Below are 18147 nucleotides of genomic sequence, written 5' to 3' on the forward strand. Positions count from 1 at the left end.
GTAAGGCCCTGGGTGGGGTTATAGGGGCGGGGCTTGGGCTCTGCACCGCAGGATAAAGGCTCCAAGGGCAGAGGATTAGGCCTGGGAGCCCAACAGGCTCCCTGGTACCTAAGTGGACAGGGAAAGCACTGGCCGTGTTCCCTTCCATTCCTCCGCCTCCGCACCCCCCCCAACATCGACCCCATCCCCACTGGACCCCTAACCGTGGGTGGTTCCCGCTGGGTGTAGGAACTCCTCCCCTCCCCCAGCCACCCCTCAGGGGTGCTGGTCCCGGAGGTCCAGCCTTTACTTTGGCTCCCCCTTCCCTCCCTCCCACTTCCTCCAGACCTGCATGGCTGGAGGGGGCCTAGTGGGCAGAGGATTAGGCCCAGGATCCCCAAGTGGACAGGGGAAACCTGGCCACACTCCGTTTTTGATCCTCTGCTCTCCCAGTGGTCCCCCAATTTCCCCCTACCAACGTGGGATCTCTTCCCCTCCCCCAGCCACCCCTCAGGGGTGCCAGTCCCATTCCGCCTCCACTTCTCCTCCCCTTCACTCCCCCACCATGGCCCACGTCCTACCCAGTCGCTGGGGGTTCCTCTGTCCCATTAAGTGTCTGTTGTCCCCCATCAGTGCCTGGTAGGTGCCCCAGTTGTGCAGAGATGCGAATTCCCTGTTCTCCTAGTCCGCCATCTTGACTCCGTCCCCCAAGCATGTCTGCAACTTTTTAAAGATGAGGAGCCTGAGCACAGAGAGTTTAAATAAGTTGTCCAATATTTCTCAGCCTGTAAAGTGGAAAATGTAGAACTTAAACCTAGAGCTATCAAACCCTAAAACCCAGATCATCCCTCTGGGTTACACTGGCTTCCTTAAAGGACTTAAAGGTTGCAAGAAAGGTAAGACTAACAAAAGATACTGTGAAATACTAAACACTTTTGTTGGGGCAGAGGACAGGGGGACCAGGGACAAAGCAACATTCTAGATATTTCATCAAATGGATCCTCCCTTGTGCGCATCTGAGTGCACTCTGTGTTTCAATGTTTTCTACTCAGAGGCAGTACATTTTCTTTCAGGCCCAGACTTTTTACTCTAATCTTGTTTCCCCAATGTAGTGCCTAGCCAAAGTATTGATAACACAGGGACGGGTTGTGTTAACATGTGCTGTCCTATTTTGAATGGAACAAAGTGGTCCAAATAGAACTCTACTGTGTCAGAAAGTGAGCTATTTACCATATTTCGCAGGCATTGCTTTGTGGCATTTTAAAATTCACAAGCATATCGTGTTGTCTTTCTGATTATGAATTGTAGATATTTTGACAAACTAGATATTTCTCTAAGAAGCCCCATCCTATATTTAAGTAGCAAAGAACCAGAAAAAAACCTGTTTTCTTTGGAATTATTTTATATGGTCTGGTCAATGTCAAAATGCTGTAGTTGCCTAATAAGTAGCAGGTCATACCAATCATTCCTCCACGGGTCCATTGTGATTGCACAGCAGATCCCACACATCAACAACCTGAGTGATTTGACACTCCAGCTCCGAAAAAGGTAAATACAATTAATGCTGGGCTGTGAAGTAAGTTGAAGTATTCATTTGGGGATGCTAATCAGATTTGGAGACCGACCCCAAAGTATTCTCAGTGTTGTGTTTTTCATTTAAAAATCTATAAAATTTTATTAAGAGTGAGAAATATTGAAACTACCAAATAAGCATGAGGAGGATATTAAGTGGCCTGTCTGCTGATATTAACTGTGGAATTTACTGCAGAAAAAAAGAGCTAGTGCAAAATCAGCATTCTGTCTCGTGTCCTTGCTCTTTGAAGAACACCAAACATTTGACATATTAGAAATGGCTTAGAACCAAGTCAAAATTTAACAGAACTACTAATCCTATTTGTATAAACTTGACTTGGAAGGGCTGAGAAGGAGCACCGGACTGCAAGTCAGGAAACGGGCCCCCATCCTGGCTCAGTCACAGTCTGTGTGATCTGGAGGAAGTCTCTCAGTCTTTTGTTTCAATGACCTCATCTGGCAAATGGGAGAAATAATACCTCTCTCTGCCTGTGTGGGAATGTTGTGAATATCAAATAAGATGATCCACGTACTAGCAGTGAGAAGCATGTCTTAGCACTATAAAATATGTTATTATTATTATCCAGAGGTAAAGCTATTAAAATGAAGATTTAATTTGATGTATCTAAAAGAGGTATGCAATAAAATACCTTGTCAATCAGATCAAGGCAATGTCTTTTATTGATGACAGTAAAATATACAAGCATAAATTGGCTTTCCTACCAACTGTTCCCTACTGTTTCCCAAGGAACATTCCCTTTCACCCCCAAGAAAAATTAAGCTGTAGAAATCTGTTATTGTGACATTTAACCATCAGACACTTACTTTACCATTTTACTACTTTCCTTTTTATTGTCCCTGGTGGTAAATTCACTGGAGATGGAAGAACTGGTAACACGCAGGTTGGGCCTTTGGATTTCCAGCAGTAATAATTGCCTAACTGCTTGAATGTCAGTGGTTGGTGTACAAAAGGACTCCACTAACTGAGATTTACTAGTTTCCCCCTTTGATATTCCATTAAGGATATTGTAGAGAGAAAGTGTGCTTTGAAAAATTGTTAGGAAAAACTGTGAGTTAGGTTTCTAGAGCTCTACCACATACAGCTCTAGGCTCAACAAGGCTGTTAGGTGCAGGGAAATGAGTGGGAGTTCTGATTATGACCAATGTTCAAATCTTAGCTCCTCCACTTATGCATTGAAGTGACTTTGGTTTTAAGCAATTTATTATTCAGAACCTCAGTTTCCTTGTCTGTGTAAAAAGCATGATGGTGCGTTCATTTATTTAACTACTGTGTGTTGAGCATTTGCTATGTGGCAGATACATGCTGGGTTCTGAGGGGCCAGTGATGATCAAAACATGCTCATGTGGAGTTTACATATAGTGGGGAAAATGGAAATGAAAAGATAAACAAGGATATAAACTCTTCTTCACAAAGTTTAGTAAGGAATCAAAGTGGAAGGGCTATAGACTGTGAGAAGTATTATGTAATTATAAGATTAAAGTAATAGCGGGGATAAGCAGAAAAGAGATTTAGAAGAATATGTTTAGAGGACTATACCTAGTAACAATAGTAGCTACCAGTGCATTCAATAATAATAATATAATAATAGCTATCATTATTGAATGATTACTAGGTGCTACATACCATGAAAGTAATTTACATGTATTACATACATTTTATCCACTTTACACACCAATGAGATAATTATTGTTGTTTCTTTTAACAGAGGAGAAAATAGAAGCTCCAGAAGGTTAGGTGACTTTCTCAAATCTCGCAGCGAGTGAGTGATGGAGTTAGAACTCTGATCCCAGGTTTTTTAAGACTGATCATTAATGTTCATAACCACTGTGCTAACAACTGTGCCACCATAACAACAGCAGCAACAATCTAAATTTTATGGAAATGTTACCTAAATATCTGTTCCCCTCCCTGTCCACTCCTATCACGTGTAAAAAGAAGCTTCTACAATTCAGGAATTGTGACCCATGAAGACATGCATATTGAAATTCAAATGTCTGATCTTCTTTTGTGGGGTTCCAACTTCCAGAGCAGAAAGTTCCTAACTAATATATTTCCTTGACAAATAAAATAAAGCAAGTATGTCGTTCTACCTGGAAATCTTTAAATTATCTCTTTAGACTTTCAGCACACAATTTACAAGTGACAGGCAACATATTTCTTTATCTTTATGTTTGAAATAACTTTCAAAGAGAGTGAAGAGGGGCGTTTGACATTATTGTAATCAATTCTGTCAAAAATATTATTGGATTTACTTGATTTTTGTGAACACAATCATTTTTCATTGTTATTCTGAATTTTCTCAGATGTTTTACAGGAAGCTAACATAAATAGTAAAATATGCTTCAGTGAGACAGCTGTTGAAAAAATAACGAGGAGGTGCTCTTCTGAGCAGAGGCACTGTGTAAGCTGTGATGGCCATTTTTGTAGCAAAAAAGGCAATTTCCCAAGTGTCCTCTGCCTAATACAAACTCCACTCTCCTCAACCAGAAGGGCGACATGGCTTCCTGTAACCTGAACGGCAGCTGGACTTTGTTGGGGTCAGAAGGGAAGCAAAACTTAGAGAGGCACTAAGGACCTCACAGGGTGTGTAGGTCCAAACCTTGACAAGATTATGAATCGGTCTCTGTTGGCCCTGATCCAAACAGACTTGCCTAAATTAGGTGCTTTGGGGCTGAAAACCTTTGTGTGAAGGTTCACTTTTTGGCCTGGTTGCCATGAGAGTTAAGGTTGAAGAAGGCATAGGGCAGGCATCCATGTGGCTGGCAGCTCTGGGTGACTCATGTCCAACAATGTTTTGGAATATTATGGGGAAAACTCTACCTGTGTCTCCTTATATGTAGATGAGGGGAAACTGCTCTTATCCTTGGGCACAAATGAAGACTGGAACAGAAATATTCATGTAAGTGAAGTACCTAGGATTAAAAAATTATTATTGTGTGTCCTTAGTTGACTCTTAAATTGCTTGTAACTCTTGTCCCCTTATTTATTTTCCTAAGCAAGATATTTGTTGGTCTTATATGTAGAATTTGAAAGAATATCTGGCAGAGGTCTTTGACATAAATTAGAGAAGGCATTATTATCCTCATTTTATGTATGAGGCATCCAGATATCTGAGAACTTAAATTATCTAATGACTCTTAGCTACTAAGTGGCAAAATAAAGAGTGCTTAGAGTCTAGATGCTTTTCCTGCAACACCAAAATCTTGCATTTGGAAATATTTTTGTCATATATCTATAGTTGAGATGAGAACCTTGATTTTCCTTGTTCTAACTACCTACCCCATGGGCTAATTTCTATATCTTTTGGTCTGTAGTACTATGTGTGTCTTATGTGTATGTTTGATGTGATTGTGTATTGGTATGAAATGGGAAATAGTCTCAAGAGTCTTTAGGGGAGATATTAGATAAAATTTTTCTTCCATAAATGTGAAAAAAAGTTGAGTTATTTTATTTCTATCCCTCAACTAATTTTCTTTTATTATTAAAATAATATTTTGACATTGTTAAGCCTACTTTTTTGAGGGTATGAGAGTAGGGCAGCAAAAAACAGGGCAGTATCTTTCCTATTTTTGTATTCCAAGGGCCTAACAAAACAGCAATAAAAGATAACTAAATGTTTAAAAGTTTGAATCATAGAATTCTGAAGGAAAGCAATTTGATTCCTTTGAAATATACCTAGCTATCTAAATTTAGCTAACATAAGCTAAAATTACCTGAGGAAGTTTCTTAAAAGATCTATTTTGATGAATAGCTAAGCATACTTTAGAGTTAGCATATCAAATATCAGGATGTAAATGAGTACTTCCAAACCACTTGAAAAGCATTTGTTCTATAACTTGTACTCTAAGACTAGCTACAAAGTCATAAGTACAGAATTTTATACAGCTCCATGTTAGGAATGTAAGAATGAAGCAGTCAGATCCTTCCCTCAAAGGGCTGGTAGGCAGGCCGACTGGGGAAGTTAAGTAAGATTTAAGATACTTGAATTACTTGCAGAACATGCTAGTAATGAGGAATAATATCCATGCCAAATAAGGCTTTGGTCAATACAGGTTTAAAACAGAAATAAACAGAATGCAGGAAAAGAATAATGTGAAGGTGGAGTAGGGAAGGCTTCCTAGAGGAGGTGGAATTTAAGCTAGACCTTTAAAGATTTGGATTAGCAAAGATGAGGGAGGTTAGACCTACACTGCACAGAGAGCTAGAAGAAAAGGCCCAAATGTGCACAAGCATGAGGTCTTCCAAGGGATAACGGGGACCAGTCAGGGGGATGAGTATGATTGAAAAATGATTTGCCCGTCAAAGGTAATTTAGCCCTGGTTTTGTTGCTTGATCTTCCACAAATTTGCATCCAAATTGATGAAGTTATAGTGTATGTGGTCTCCAGCCTATTGTAAATTTCCATCTCTGTGTTTTTCAGGCATCTTTCTCTCTCATGAGCCCCCTTAGAAATCAAGAGAAATAATACACTGTGCAGAGGAAAGAGAATCTGGTCCTTTGTGCATCCCTGCTGTGGTGCAGCAAGGTCTGATAACCAAGGTCACACGATCCTATTTCTAGGATTGGTCAGAAAGGATTGAGCACATGTCTGTAGAGTTTTGCCTCAATATTATATTTTAGATGGTTCAGTCAGAGCTGTTACATTTGGCAGCATTCCTTGTTAGCATTTGATAAACAATTATTGCCAAATGTTAGCAAGGAAACCTGCCAAATGTTACAGCTCAGATTTAACTGCTGAAAAAAATATGCAGTTTGAAAAAGGCTTTTGCTACAGAGCCATCGCCTGGTGTGCCAGTTCTGAAGCTGCAGGGGACCCCGGTTGGGACAAATTGTGAGTCTAAAGGTATAGGGCTGTTTGCCAGCAGTTCTGGGTTCCCTTCTGAAGTTATGAATTAGTTGACACCTGTTGGTTTTCAAAGCAGTTAGTTTGGGGCAAATCATTTTTGGTGAACGTTTTGTTCCAGGGCGTCTGGTTACACTTTATATATGACACATCCTCTTTCATGGCACTTTATGCCAATGGATAAAGTGGTAGATTATCAGATTATATAGTCTCTTGCTTATCTGTTGGTGGATTGCCCAATTTCTTTCAGGGTTCAACGTTCTTTATTAAGGTACTATGGTATTATTCCTGTTTTGCATTTCCTCCAGGAAACATTTCCCATCTTTTCATTCTCATTTTCCGTTCTTCGTTACCAAAAAAGAAAAAGTACCATGCTAAAATTATCCCCTCCCCCCCAAATTTTGGATAGTTTTACCATCTTGGTAAATCAAGAGAATATTGTCAAGATGGTGCACCTGGATTTTAGTTGTTGGATACTATCCATATCAGAGGAGTTCTAGATACTTGGTTAAGAATAAGAGAAAATAGATGGCTGGATAATAGTTAGTTATCTTGGGCTTCCCTGGTGGCACAGTGGTTGAGAATCTGCCTGCCAATGCAGGGGACACGGATTCGGGCCCTGGTCTGGGAGGATCCCACATGCCGCGGAGCAACTGGGCCCGTGAGCCACATTACTGAGCCTGCGCGTCTGGAGCCTGTGCTCCACAATAACAGAGGCCGCGAGAGTGAGAGGCCCGCGCACCGCGATGAAGAGTGGCCCCCGCTTGCCACAACTAGAGAAAGCCCTTGCACAGAAACGAAGACCCAACACAGCCATTAAAAAAAAAAAAAAGTTAGTTATGTTTACAACCCACTGAATAGCTCTTGGTGGGAGTTGATTAAGATCGACTTCAAACCAGAGGGCCTTTATCCTTATTTAACAGAGCTTTGTTCTTCTCTTTGCCCTGTAAAATTTTGCCAGAGGCTTGTGTTAGGATAAGCAATTTTATTTAATGTGTGGGTGGTTTAAAGCTTAGGGGGATAACTAAAATGTTGGGACACATTCAAGGTGCATCAAGATAAAAAAGTTAAAATTGGGGGTAAAAACTGACAAATTTACTAAATAGGAATTGATAGAAAAATTTGCCTATATGTTAAAAAAATCCATGGCACAAGTCACATTTGTATTTTCTCTCCAGGATTTAATCTGTCTTCCAATGTTGAGGTAGTTTTCCTCCAACCATAAATTCAGAATGCCAAATACTTGCTTTCCTGGGCCAGTGTTCCCAAGCAGCTTGTCTTGGCCAGTCAGATGTGCTAGTCCAGGACTTTGAATGTGAAGTTAGTGACTCAGGAAAGAAAGATAGTGAAGAATTCATCCTGCAGGAGGTGGTGGTATCTGTAACACAGAGCATCAGTGGTTTCCGTAGGTCAATTTAGTGCTGGTAGCAGTGACAGAATATTCTTTTTATAATGTGTAATATTAATTACAATGTTGAGTTTATCTCTTAATTATTTGTTGAACCTTTTCAACCTCCCCATCACTATGACCATTTTCTAGTTCATATCTTTATAATCTCCTCCCTGAACTAGTATAAAGGCCTCTTAACTGTCACCTTATATCCTCAGATGTATTCTGCACATGACCTATAACCTATTGAGTGATCTATATAAAATGGAAAAAAAGCATTTTTTTTCCAAAAACAAAAAAAAATTTCTCAGTTCAGAGGAAAGATAAGATATAGTAAGAAGGTGTTAATTAGTGTTTTAAGATCAATAATGACATGGGAGGGAATTAAGAGCATAATCTAAAGTAAAAGCCTTGGTGAAAGTGCAGAAAGGTAGGGATGAAGATGCATGTAAATAATTTTGAACATTGAGGAAAGAAAATGAGGACTAACTGCCTTCACCTTTGCCTGTGGGGTACAAGGCAAGATCATCTGCCAAGACGTTGAGTTGGGTCTTGAAGAAATAGAAAGTTTAGAATATCCACTGAGGGAAATATTGGTTGGCCAAAGAAAATTAAATAATTACCATTATGAGGACTCAGCTAAGACTGACAACCACAGAAAATGCTGTGGCATCGATTGATATTGTTGTGAAAAAAAACCTCTTTTTTTGACAGGATACAGGAGTATAGAAAGTAAAATATGGGGTTAATTTAGTTTGGGAATTTATCAGATGGGTTTGGTTGAAGGGTAATTTCACCCAAAAATTGAAGATGGGGATGAGTAAAAATTCCAGTTCTGAAAATGAGGAATAGGTTGGGTAAGAAAGGAAGCAAGTCACAATATACAGGGCAAAAATTGAAGGAAGGGGTAAAGGAACTTACTTTGAGATGGAAGAACCAATTATGGTCATACATTAATCTTATTTTTTCAAAGTTGGAGTAATGACGGAAGGTGCCAAAATTGAAAGTAGTTGATTATTAAAATGGAATGAAGATAAAAGTTACTGTAGTAAGATTTGATCTAAAACTCTGAGTGGAAGTCTCTGTTCTGTTCTGAGGACTAAAAAATGTTTCCTTAAAGGAGAGAAGAGTGGTAGGTTTCATCGACTACTGTTACTGACCCTGCACCATAAGAGAAATAGCCACATGCACAATGGTTTTTCATTGGAAAACTTTCTGCCCAAGAACACAAATAATTTGGCAGCAAAACTGATACAGAAAATAGTAGAAACCTCATAATTAGTAGTAACTTCAAAGTTCATATAACCTAAATTCCTACCTAATTAATTTGATTTATAATTTTCCTGATCAGCTTGAATACCAAAAGTGACAGAACTCAGTTGCCTTACAAGACAGTCCATTCTGTTGTGGAGTTCATCTGATCATTAGTAATTTCTTCCTTGAATTGTGTAAACATATAGGCAGAAAGTTTGCATACTTGTACTTTCAAAATGCAGCTTTTCAGTTGTGTGGAGACATTCTGTGTCCCCTCTACTTCTTTTCAGGATAAAATAAACCCATTTCCTTCTTTGACCCCTGTAAGATACAGTTTCAAGGCCTTTTGATATCCAGATTGTGAAGGCTTAGGGACCAAGTTATAGACTGGCCTTTCTTGAACAGACACCACCCTTCATCTCTCTTCTCATTTGGGGTATCTTTGTCTCCCTTACCTTACACTCCAGATCCATCTCTCATCTCAGTTTCCTCTGACTGCTATTCCCTTTGCCTGGAATGATCACCTTTTCATTCTTCTCTTGGTGACATCTTGTTCATCACCCAATACCCAACTCAAATGTTTACCATTCTTGTTCCTCAAGGCAGCTTTGGCTACACCTGTTTTGTGCTACCAGCACTTGTTTTACACTTATGTTATAGCACTTACATTTATTTTTTCCACTAAAGTGTATTTCCAAAGGTCAGTGATCTTATTCATCTTTCTGTTTCCATTGCATAGTATGATTCTTCATGTAGAATCCAGTAAATATTTTAAGTGTATATATTTTTTTCAAGTGTGATGCACCAAGTTGGATACAATACTCCAGCTGCTGCAGAGTAAGGTGGAAATATCATGTTACTTAATCTGAACACTGTGCCTCCTGACGCGCTTATTTATTTGTTTTATCGTTTGCTTGTTTGTGTTGTGGCTGCAGTTTACTCATATTGTGCTCATATGCAACTGCATTCCCTGTTCCTTTTCACCAGACTCTGCTATTAAGCCATATTTCCTCCATGCTCAGTTCCTAGCAACAGAAACTGACTCTGGCTAATTTAGTTAGAAAATAAAAGCAGTTGTTGAAAGGTGGTGTGTAACTCACAGATGCAACTGGAAATCTGGAATTTAGAAAATGGGCAGGAGCAGGGAGAGACCAGGCAGCTAGAAGCACAGCCAAAACCCTGGGGGAACATCGAATTTAAATGGCAGATGGAAGAAAAGAGCCCAGGAAGGAAAACTGAGAAGGCGCCATTAGAGGGGCATGAGGAGAGCCACAACAACAGCTTTAAAGCGATGGACGCTAAGAGAGTGGAGAAGAGAATTCCACCAACAGGAGGCTGAACAGTGGCAATGCAGCAGAGATTTAATAAGACAGTGATTGTAAAATGCCCATTGCATTTGGCAGTTAGACAGTCATTGGCGAGCTTGGTAAGAGCATTTTCAGTAAAGTGGTAAAAACAGAAGGTAACTTCCAGTGAGGAGGTGAGTCAGCGGGGTAGGCTAAACTTTTGAGTATCTTGGGTGAAAACAGATGAAGAAAGGAATATGACCTCAAGGGAGAGCTTTTGTTAGATGAGAATCTTGAGCATGTTTATAAGCTGTGGGAAAATGCTGGGAAAGAGGTTGGAGCAGAGAAGAGAGAAGGGATAACTGGTTAAAATGTGTTTCTGAGGAGACAGAAGGGGCTTGAAGCAGAAGTCAGAATAGTAGTCGTGAAGGTGGGAGGATCACCTCATCCGCTGAGGTGGAAGGAGGGCAGAAAAAAGGTGTATGAACCTAACAGTAAGTTGGTTTGTATGGGGATGAAAAGTGGATGGACATCAGCCTTGATGGTTTCCATCTTCCAATAAAGTAGAAGGGAAAGTGATTTATTGAAGATGGAAGAGGACTCTTGAGGAGTTTCTTTTTTCAATATATTTTGTTGTTGTTTTGCTGATGGCTTTTCTTCCATTACCCATTCCTTAATCTGTGGTATTTGCCAGAGTTCACACTCTCCTTGAATAACCTAAACTAGAGCTACTTTCAGTTGCCTTCATGATAGCATATACCATTTCTCACTGTGATCTTTTACAGAGGCATCCGTCTCCACCAGTAGATACTGAAGTTAAAGAAGATACCCATGTTTTATTTCCATTCTTGGTCTATAGATGGTCCTTAATCAGTATTTGCTGAGTGAACAAAAGGTTTTTAAAATTTAATCTCTTTACTCTGGTTCATATTAAGGGTTTTTATACTTGACATATTTAGAACACAAGGCAAAGTAGAGGGAGAAAAATCAAGTACACTGTATAATACCTCACTCTGGCATTTTTACATGAACCCAATATTATGTCCTTTTAATTCTCAATATTTCATCAATAGGCCTCCATCCTCTGGTGCAGACACCTTGTATTGTATGTCCTGATGTGTCCATCCAGTAACGTGGGTAATTGAAAGTTGGATAAAATTTATTGTGAAAAAGACTTAGAGCTTAATTCTTCCTCTGGTCAGCAACTGGGCCCATGTGCCTCTGCCTACAGAAGTGAGGCAGGAGGCCCAACCCCCCCACACCCCCTCAACTTGGAAAAGGGCCCAGTTCTCTAAATGGCCACTCTACTCTGGTGACTCATTGAAGCAGCTGAGAGCAGGACACTGTTCTTGCTTTTGCTCAAGCAGGGGTGATGACCCCTAGCTCCTTGCTTTACCATTTCTACTCTGATTTATCAGAGGACTGTGTGGTCTGCAGGCCTGTGGCAGCTGTGACTCAGCAGTTCTGGGATAGAACTGGACATAATTTATGGGCCCAAAGACCTGGAGAGGAGAGATGATGGCTTGGCTGTGGTCTGTGTCAGACAATTAGCACACCCTGTTGGGATGGAAAGGGACGATAGGACAGAATGTTTTCTGTATCTTTAGTGTACTTATTTTAGGTCCTCACACAAGGCGACTTCACATCTGCTTAGAAAGGAGTGGAAGAATACTAGGAATAGAAGCTGACTCGCTCAACTTTCTTCATTGACTCTGGCACATGGTTTTTGTATTTTCTTTCCTGCTTTGTCTTCTACCTTAATTTGAAAAGCCATACGACTGCATCTCTAAAGTCAGTGTTACTGTTCAGTGGGTATGATCCAGGAGGGCTGTCCCAAGGTTGGCATCTGTTCCAATTTCTTGGTGCTTATCATACCTAGATTCTATTTATTCAAAATATCAGTCCTGGACCAGAAGAATCTGTTGGAGAGGAATGCTTCATCTCAGCCTCCTTAAAGTATTAATAATGGTTATCACTTAAAGAGTAGCTAAGGCACTGTGCTAGGCATTTTATACACATCTGATTTTTGCAATACCTCTTGAGAAATAGGTGTCATTATCCATATTAGCCAATACATACTGAACCACAGAATGTTTTCGTGAAGTTCCTAAAGTCACAATATTAGTAAGTGACAGTGATTCAAATCAGCTGTGACTGATTGATCTTAAGTCTACTCCTTTTCCGCTTAACTGAGCCCCATGAATAGCTTTGGAGAGGAAAAGTAGTCCTGATTGGCACTAAGGATCTAGAACGTTAGGTAGACGGATGAAAAGAGGCTGTTTTCTCTGTAACTCCTTCCCCCACCAAACGTTGGCATTGGTGAATGTCTGGGATAAGGAGGAGACAAAAATGAAAATCATATGCTGATATGCATATGAATTTCTCAGGGCCTCATTGAACAAGCTGGGGATGGGTCTTTCTCTCATTTACTCCCCACTTATTCTCCAGTTCAGTTTTGAGGAACCCTAAAATTTTAACTAAAGATATTTCTAGTCTCTATGCCTTTGGAACTGTTCTACCAAAAGTTTAAAATCATACAACATAAGTATAGGAAAAGAATAAGAGGCAATAAAAAAGACTGAAGTGGAAAAGGAACAAAAGGAGTTTCACCTCAGCCAATCTTTTTTTTTTTTTTTTATGAAATTGTCCATTAGCTGCCAAGTATCTTCCAAATGTAACAGCTGTGTTCTTGAATATATGCAAAGAAATTTAGGAAGCCTATTCTGTTTAAACTAAATGAGTTGCTTATAAAAGTGCTGATGCAGTGAAGGGTCTAGGATTTCATTTAAGTTAATATATAGGCTAGAACCCCAGGCTGACGAGGATCAGGAGATCTCATTTTTGTTCTAAAACCACATGTACTGTTGATATCTTTGCTCTCACTGCCATTAATTAGGGAGTAAAGCACATGACTAAGGCACTGGGGCAATAAAGCCATGTTTAGGAGCCAGACAGACTGGGTTCAATTTCAACGCCTACCTCTCATTAGTTATAGGATTTTGAGCAAGTTCCTGGAGCTCACTGTAGCTTGGTTTCATCATCAGCAAAATGTTCATAAAATAATATTTTAAGCGAGCTGATATATACAGTATATGTATTAACAGTGCTTAGCATGTAAGTAGCCATATGTAAAGATTATTTGTTCTTATTATACAAAATGAAACGGCACTCTGTAGAAACGTACCGTGCTTAGCCAAAAAAGAACTCAGACTCCCCTCTTCCTCACACACAGAAGAGTTCTAGAGGAAGAATCTCCCTGTATCTAACATTTTACTTTGACATTTACCTTCCCTTAGGAGTTTCTCCCTGATTGAGTATCAGCATCCTCTCAGTGGCCTCAGAGGACACAACTTCCTTGGTAATATTACTCCAAAACCTGTGAGTGGGGATTGGTGAGGGTACTCTCATCTTATGACCCTATCTGAGATGAGGCTCCTACCTCAACGAGATCTTACTAGAGGTTACTGGCAGAAAGGTGAGTGAGCACGTATTATCTATTTCTGTGCTGCTACATGTGGCTATTGAGCATTTGAAATGTGACAAGTCTGAATTAAGATGAGATGTAAGTGTAAGACACACTGAATTTCAAAGACACGGTGTAAAAAAAGAATGTAAAATAGCTCATTAATAATTTTTATATTTTACATGTGGAAATGATACTATTTTGGATTTACTGGACTAAATAAAATGTATTATTGAAATTAAATTTCCTTTTTTAGAAATACGGCTACTAAGAATTTAAAAATGACCTATGTGACTCAGATTTTTGACTCACTTTACATTGCTATTTGACAGCACCAGTTATAGGTAACCTGGTTTAGTAAAATATAGCTTGCTCTCCAGGTTTGCTGGTATCTTTCTTTTTCTGTGACTTTTTTTCCTTCTTTCCTTCCAAGCTTGTCATCGCCTTCCATGTGATGGCCAGCAGAAAATCCACTGCCCAGACTACTATTACTTGACAGCTAGGTGCCTCAAGGTCAAAACCAAGGGAGTATCAGAATTCACTCTCTGTCCCATAGGAGATGAGCACCAAAACCAAACTTAGCACTAAGGTGAGGCCCTGTCATTGAATACAGGGCTGCATCCTTACTCTTGGAAGCCTCACTAAATTCTCCACTTCGTAATACAGCATAAATAACTCTGATTTTTGTGGAACAAAAAGCGATTATAAAAGACATACTTATGATTATCATCTTTCCATTTGTACAATTAAATGATTTGGAACTTTAGCATTCCAGATGCATACAAGTTACTTTTTACAAATTATACTGTATGATATTAATAAAAATATTGTGAAGTAGATAATGTTTACATATTAGAAAACTGAGATTTGGAACTATTAAATACTATTCCTAAGGCCACATAACTAGTGTTTGTTGAAGTTGGTTTAAATTAAGGTATATGTATCTTAAAAGCCCATTCTTGGTTGGATAAAGCACGGTGTATCTCTTCTTAGTTAAGTTCCCTGAAAAATTCAGAAATTTCAGCACAGATTTTGGATTTCACCGCTCGGATTTTGCTTCTATACTCCAAATCTTCTTCCCCATTTTCCAAATCAGAGTATCCATTCTTTCCCCTCAAAGATCATAGAAAGATGCCATGAGGGATTGTTTGTTTTCAGTTTTGTGAGTCTACGGGATAGCTTCTCCAAAGAACCAAGAATTCGGGGAATGTGAAACAGGGTAAAATATAATTTCATGATAATATGAATTTTCCCTCCATTCAGGTATGAGCGGGGGAAGCTTAGAGGTAGGGGTATGAAAGTACATCACAGCCTTCTCCTGGTATAAATCTTCATTCTGGAAAAGTGGAGGAAATGTTATTCGCATGGAGTATTTGTGTGGACATGATTGTGTGCAGTGGTTTTGGAGCCAGCCTGACCTAGAAAACCAGACTCTTATCCTTACGGGCATTGTAATCCTGGTCAGGCTAAGTAATCACTATAAGCTGTAGGTGGTTCTTCTGGCAAATGACATTAGTAATAGTGCCTACTCACAGCGTTGTAGGATTAAATCTGGTGAGGCATATAGAGCAGTCATTGATCACTTCAAGCTGTAGATTCTTCTTCTGGCAAATGGTGTTAATAATAGTGCCTACTCACAGCATTGTAGGATTAAATCTGGTGAGGCATAGAGAGCACTCAGCCTAGTGTGGGACATTGTATGTATTTAGTAAATGTTAACTTTTATTTCTGTGACTTTCCATGCATAAACATAGACTGTGACCAAACTAAAAGAAGGCTTTGCTGTTATTTCTCAGTCCTTGCTAATGTGTCCTGTGATTTATTTTTCAACACAGTAAAACTGTCTCAGATTTTCATGGGGAAAGTTTTAAAGTGTCCGTGGTCCCCAGAAGGGAAGCCAAGCCCCTTGCCTGGGTATCATAGTGAGCACGCAGAGACCCAACACACTCCTGGGTGTTCTCTCCAAGCAGCAGAGAAAATTGTAAGCTCCAGCAGCCATTTAGGTTGCTAACCTGGGGAAGGAATTCCTCTTCTCCTCTCATTTGGACAGAATATATATTTTTCCTTTTTCTTTCTGGCATTCCTGATTCTTTGATGGACAGAAATGGGAAGGGATTTGGAGCTCCAAAGGGATGTGTGGTAATTCTCTTTATAAGGTTATGATTGATTATTTCATCACACAATTTCATTTTAATTGTGTTCATTTAGTATACCTGGCTGACATAAATACATATTGTGGTGTATAATGTATCCCCAATGTATATAAAATGAGAGCTACTATTCCATTCAGGGTTCTGGTGCTAATAAACAAGCTATTCAGGCTTTGCTCAGGTAGTTTACGGCATTGCTGGAATGCCTTGATGGAATTACAGTATTATCCATATACAGTTGGGGGCATATGATTCCTTTTATGTAATATAATACCCTATAATATAATGAGTATCATTAATAAAGTGACAAAATAAAGCTTGAGTTACCACTTCAGGATGTGCTTTATTCAACCAGTAATATACTTTCTGGTCCTTTGTAGTTTCTCTCCTTTGAATTCATGGCTTACTGCATTCAAACTGTGGTATTAACACACCAACCAAGCACCCTGTTGTGTCATAAAGCCGTGGTATGACATGTTAAAGGGGAAAAAAACAAACATTATTCTAAAACAGAAACTGGGGAATGTTGCTGTGATGCTTTAAAAGATGATATGGCTCACTTGAATAAGCAAATTTATTTACTAACCAAAAGCAACATTTCTGTTTTTTGTTTTGGGAAGGCAAGTGTCCTTTACTCAGAAAACACTTTTATGTGAATTCTGTATTTCAAAAATGGAGCTAAATGATAAAGTCATAAATTAATATTAGCCAAGTTTAGATAATAAAGGGCTGCACAGATTTCTCTGAGAATACTGAACAATGTAGAAGGCATTTAAAAAAATCTTTGCTTCTCTTTTCTTTGGTTCCAGTTGATACTACGAGTTGATTAGTCCAGGGTAAATCTTGGAAAGACAGTATCTGGAGTTTTCTCTGGATAGCTCAGTCATCCCCAAAGCATAAAGGATTTAGACATTTGATTGTGATTATCAAGGATATCAGTTACAAAGGAAGTTTCTCCTGCAGGTACAGGTAAGCTGAGCACAGATTACCACAAAGCACAGTGACATATTCAGAAGGTGCTCAGAGTCTTAGAAATTGGTTTCTAATTCTAGATAGCAGGAAGCCTATATGTTCATACAAGGTAGGTGATGAAAAGATTTGAGATTCCTTGATATCCAGCAGTAGGAAGAATTACATAAGTAACAGTATGAGAATTACTAGATTTAAGAAGAGGTGCCTGCTATGGACCTTCAAGATGGCGGAGGAGTAAGATGTGGAGATCACCTTTATCCCGACAAATACAACAAAAATGCATCTACATGTGGAACAACTCCTACAGAACACCTACTGAACGCTGGCAGAAGACCTCAGACTTCCCGAAAGGCAAGAAAATCCCCATGTACCTGGGTAGGGCAAAAGAAAAAGAAAAAAACAGACACAAAAGAATAGGGATGCGACCTGCACCTCCGGGAGGGAGCTGTGAAGGAGGAAAAGTTTCCACACACTAGGGAACCCCTTCACTGGCGGAGACGGGGGTGGGCGGGGGGGGGAGCTTTGGCGCCACGGAGGAGAGTGCAGCAACAGGGTTGCAGAGGGCAAAGCAGAGAGATTCCCACACAGAGGATCGCTGCCGACCAGCACTCACCAGCCTGAGAGGCTTGTCTGCTCACCCGCCAGGGCAGGTGGGGGCTGGGAGCTGAGGTTGGGCTTCGGAGGTCAGATCCCAGGGAGAGGACTGGGGTTGGCTGTGTGAACACAGCCTGAAGGGTCTAGTGAGCCACTGCTAGCTGGGAGGGAGTCTGCGAAAAACTCTGGACCTGCCTAAAAGGCAAGAGACCATTGTTTCGGGGTGCGTGAGGAGAGGAGATTCCTTCCTTGTCTGCCCACAGAAGGCAGAGCACTGCCTAAACCAGCCCCAGAGATGGGCGTGAGTCACAGCTATCGGCTCAGACACTAGAGACGGGCATGAAATGCTAACACCTGCTGCAGCCACCAAGAATCCTGCGTGTAAGCACAGGTCACTATCCACACCCCCTATCATTCCCCTGGAGCTTGTGCAGCCCACCACTGCCAGGGTCCCGTGATCCAGGGACAACTTCCCTGTGAGAACACACGGCATGCCTCAGGCTGTTGCAACATCACGCTGACCTCTGCCACCACAGGCTCACCCTGCATTCCAATTGTAACTACAGTACCACTCCCTCCCGCCGGCATGAGTGAGCCAGAGCCCCCTAATCAGCCACTGCTT

The sequence above is a fragment of the Balaenoptera ricei genome, chromosome 1, assembly GCF_028023285.1.
Source record: "Balaenoptera ricei isolate mBalRic1 chromosome 1, mBalRic1.hap2, whole genome shotgun sequence".
NCBI lineage: Eukaryota > Metazoa > Chordata > Mammalia > Artiodactyla > Balaenopteridae > Balaenoptera > Balaenoptera ricei.